The sequence below is a fragment of the Triticum dicoccoides genome, chromosome 3B, assembly GCF_002162155.2.
Source record: "Triticum dicoccoides isolate Atlit2015 ecotype Zavitan chromosome 3B, WEW_v2.0, whole genome shotgun sequence".
In the NCBI taxonomy this organism is placed as follows: Eukaryota; Viridiplantae; Streptophyta; class Magnoliopsida; order Poales; family Poaceae; genus Triticum; species Triticum dicoccoides.
In genome coordinates, this window is record NC_041385.1 from 823123314 (window position 1) to 823128491 (window position 5178).

A 5178-nucleotide genomic window follows, 5' to 3' on the forward strand; every position below is an offset into this window, starting at 1 on the left:
TATCTTGGGCGATCGTGTAAAATGTATTCCCATTTATCTCGTACCCTTGGAAAGTCGTTATAGTCGAAGATGGTGTCTTGGCCAACATGTACAGCTGATCTACAACATCATTGTCATTCATTAAATATTTTCTCAACCAACTGCCGAAAGTCTCCATGTGGGCCTTCCTAATCCAGGATTCAGGCTTCCCCGGGTTGTCCGAGCGTAAAATATTCTTGTGTTTCTCAAAGTACGGAGCCACCAAGCTGGAATTGGTCAGTACAGTGTGGTGTGCTTCAGTCAGAGAATGGCCGTCCATACATATCGTTGATTTCCTTCCGATCGTGCCTTTTCCACTTAGTCTCCCCTCGTGCCGCGATCGAGGAAGACCAATCGGCTTAAGGTCAGGAACAAAGTCAACACAAAACTCAATTACCTCCTCATTTCCATAGCCCTTGGCGATGCTTCCTTCTGGCCTAGCACGGTTACGAACATATTTCTTTAATACTCCCATGAACCTCTCGAAGGGGAACATATTGTGTAGAAATACAGGACCGAGAACGAAAATCTCTTTGACTAGGTGAACCAGGAGGTGCGTCATAATATTGAAGAAGGATGGCGGGAACACCAACTCGAAACTGACAAGGCATTGGATCACATCGTTCTGTAACCGTGGTAGAACTTCTGGATTGATTACCTTCTGAGAGATTGCATTGAGGAATGCACATAGCTTCACAATGGCTACTCGAACATTTTCCGGCAGGAGCCCCCTCAAAGCAATCGGAAGCAATTGCGTCATAATCACGTGGCAGTCGTGAGACTTCAGGTTTTGGAACTTTTTCTCCGCCATGTTTATTATTCCCTTTATATTGGACGAGAATCCAGACGGGACCTTCATACTGCTCAGGCATTCAAAAAAGATGACCTTCTCTTCTTTGGTCAGAGCGTAGCTGGCACGACCTTGAAACCATTCCGGATGCCGGTCATCAGGGTCTTTCAAACGTTGCTGGTCCTGCCGTGCTTCCTTTGTATCATTTGTCTTCCCATACACGCCCAAGAAGCTTAGGAGGTTCACGCAAATATTCTTCGTAACGTGCATCACGTCGATTGCAGAGCGGACATCTAGGACTTTCCAATATTCTAGCTCCCAGAATATAGATTTCTTCTTCCACATGGCTGCGTGCCCGTCAGCTCCCTTCGGAACTGATTGTCCGCCAGGAGCCTTTCCAAAGATGACTTTCAAATCCTTGACCATATCAAATACCTCAGCACCAGTGCGTTCCGCAGGCTTCGGCCGGTGATCTGCCTTGCCGTTGTAATGCTTGCCCTTCTTTCTTACTGGATGAATTTTCGGAAGAAATCGACGATGGCCAAGGTACACGTTCTTCTTACAATTTGGCAAATGTACACTTTCAGTCTCATGTAAGTAGTGCGTGCATGCATTGTATCCCTTATTTGACAGTCCCGAAAGGTTACTAAGAGCAGGCCAATCGTTGATGGTTACGAAAAGCAACGCTCGTAGGTCAAATTCCTCTTGTTTGTGCTCATCCCACACACGGACACCACCCCACAGCTGTAAAAGTTCATCAACTAATGGCCTTAGGTACACATCGATGTCGTTGCCGGGTTGCTTCGGACCTTGGATGAGCACTGGCATCATAATGAACTTCCGCTTCATGCACAACCAAGGAGGAAAGTTGTAGATGCATAGAGTCACGGGCCAGGTGCTATGGCTGGAGCTCTGCTCGCCAAAAGGATTCATGCCATCCGTACTTAGAGCAAATCTTATGTTCCTTGCGTCAGCTGCAAAATCTTTGAACCATCTGTCGATCTTTCTCCATTGCGTTCCATCTGCGGTGTGTCTCAACTCCCCGTCCGACTTACGGTCCTCTTTGTGCCATCGCAACAACTTGGCATGCTCTTTGTTCCTGAACAGACGTTTCAACCGTGGTATTATAGGAGCATACCACATCACCTTGGCGGGAACCCTCTTCCTGGGTTTCTGGCCCTCAACATCGTCACCAGGGTCATCGCCTCTGATCTTATAACGCAATGCAGTGCATACCGGGCATTCATTCAAATTCTCGTATTCACCGCGGTAGAGGATGCAGTCGTTGATGCATGCATGTATCTTCAGAACCTCTAAACCTAGAGGGCAGACAACCTTCTTTGCTTCGTACGTACTGGCGGGCACCTCGTTATCCTTTGAAAACATATTCTTCAACATTTTCAGCAAGTTTTCAAATGCCGAGTCAGCTACACCTGCCTCTGCCTTCCATTTCAGCAAATCCAGTGTGCAGCCCAGCTTTTTCAGACCATCATCGCATCCGGGGTACAGCGCCTTTCTGTGATCCTCTAACATGCGATCCAAATTCTCCCTCTCCTTTTCAGTTTCGCAGCGTCTCCGTGCATCAGCAATGGTCCGACCAAGATCATCAACGGGATCATCACGTGCCTCTTCTTCACCTTCCCCTTCACCTTCAGCATCCTCCATGAAAGTATCACCGAAATGAGCAAGATAGCTTTCATCGATGAAATCATCCCCTTCTTCATCTTCTTCCATTATAACCCCTCTTTCTCCATGCTTGGTCCAACAATTATAGCTTGGCATGAAACCGTGCCGAAGCAGATGCATGTGAACATCTCTTGAGGAAGAGTAACCCTTCTGATTCTTACAGATAACACATGGACAGATAACAAAACCCCCCTACTTGTTCGCATTAGCCACTACGAGGAAATCTTTCAAACCCGTAGTGAACTCGCCGGAGAGTCGGTTACCGTACATCCATTGCCGATTCATCTGCATTATTATAATATAAAATATATAATTAACCATCATGCATTTGTTAAACTAACTAGCTACAAACAATATAAATTAAACAATGAACTGCACACATGCATATTTTATCAATGACACATCAAAGGTTCATCAAGTTGCTAACCGCGATCGAGGAGTGTGGCTCCAACACTTCATGTCATGTTTGTTTCATGCTCTTGGGGCATTTCATCAAACACCTTATGTGCATAAGAGGAACCAAAAGCAAACCTACACCCACTTGTGAAGAGAATGGCTCCAAATGGCTAAGTGTTGGCTGCTGGATGGGTATATATAGGGGAGGGGCTTTAGTTGCGATTGGCCTGGCAAACCGTGACTAAAGGTGCCCGAAGGCCTTTAGTCGCGGTTGTCCTGGCCAACCGCGACTAAAGACCCTCACGTGCGCCAGCTGGCCACCGAGCGCCCTGGGCCCAGGCCTTTGGTCGCGGTTCACCTCCAGAACCGCGACTAAAGGTCCCATTAGTCGCGGTTCCTACAGCTTCGCGACTTATGGGGATGGACGGAAGCCTGTTTTTCCACCAGTGCCGTTGGGCATCCTCTCTCTGCTCCCGTGTTCGTTTCTGCCGTCTGCACTCTGCAGTCCAGTCACACTGTGTGCGTATCAAAGTAGTATGATGGATGGATCAACAGCTAAGCTAGCTATCTTCCGTTTCGAAGAAATAACAGCAGCGGGGAGTTCGCGTGTGTACGCATTATGCACGCCTCCATCACATATTTATTTCTCTCTCTATCCGATATCTCATTCTGTTATCATCAAAGCATGAAAAGAAAATGTGAAAAACTTCAACGAGCTGCTCGTGATCGAGTGTCCATCAACAGAAAGCAGGTTAGTCGCTTTGGTTACTGGCCACTCGATCCATCTGTAGGGCTGTAGGAGTGTAGTGGACTCCGTGTTGGTTGCATCTTGCATGTCGTTACAAAAGACTACAGCTAGCTTGATGGGAGTTGGGTTCTTCTAGCTACTCTTCTTTGTGTGTACGTGTGTGCGCGCGCGTGTGCGTGCGTGTGGTAGATCATATCGATGCACGGCCAGCATGGCCGTGTTCAAAGCCTAGCCATATGGTCTGGTACTCTAGTACTTTGGGGCGGTTACAGAACGTCCGGAGCACCTTTCAGACGTGACATGCACCCACTATGCACCGAACCAATCGATCGAACATGAGTTAACGCTAAAACAAAAGGGGGTTTACGGGGAAAAAATGTGGCTTGGCTATTTATCTTTTTAAAGAAAGATCATTATTACAAGTGCATCTAGTGCCCCTTAGTGATTTTGATGTATTGAAGACTTATAAGTTAAGGGACTAATGTGTTTATGAGTGTATACAGGTTTATAAGTCTATGAGGAGTTTGATATTTACAGAGAAAGTCGACCCCTAAAAATGAATATCTTCGACCGAAGATTTTGGTATTCCTGAAGACTTTAATGAAGACTTTGAAAGTGAAGAAATTGGTGTGACCGTGAAGACTTGATATTACCGAAAAAGGGTTTTCCCCCACTTTGTATTCCAAAGCAACCAACACCGATACATGATCGCTGGGGCGAACAGCACAACAAGCCCAAAAAAAAAGAAGAAGAAGCAAATGCCAACAACGGCAGCTCGAGAGAGCACAGATGACCCGCCACCGCTACGCCCACCAAAGACAAACCACTACAACCCGAGGCTCCGGACCACCGCGTACAAAACAGCACCTCCAAGAAGGAAAGCGACGCCGACGACGCTGCTGCCCGGACATGTCCTAGGGTTTCCCCGGCACGCGGAGGGAGGTGGGGGATGGATATCACCGACACCCTCCAGGAAGGAATGGTGGCACCCGTAGGTGTCACCGCATCGGGGCCGAAGACCGCTAAGGATTTCTCCTGTACTCCAATCCCCGCCGCCCAACGGACCGGAGCCGACCAGCCAGACCGCCGCCCCCCACCATGCGTCATCGCGGTTGCGCCGTCACCCATGTCGCCTCACTGCGAACACCAACACGAGGCCAAGAGGAACGGAGAGAAGCGCCCCGCGGAGGGAGAAGCAGCACCGAAACCGAACGGGAGGGAACCACGTCCACCGCCGTCGCGCGGGAGGCCAGAGCCTCCGGCACCATCGCGGTAGCCGTCCGGACGCAGCAGCAGGGCATGCCAGGCCACCCCTGGCCCGGCCAGGCCCGAAACGGGCCCGCTAAGCCCCGCCGCCACGCTGCAGCAAGCCGGCGATGGCGCCGCCAACACCCTGCAGCGCATCGCCTCTCCCCCGCCTCCCAGAAGCCACGAAGCAGACCCACACCGCCGCCGGCCCGCCCAGGCCCAGATAGGGCCCGAAGGGCCCAGATCTGGGCCGAGCGGGCGCCGCCAGATCGCGCCGCCGCGTCGCCCCGTC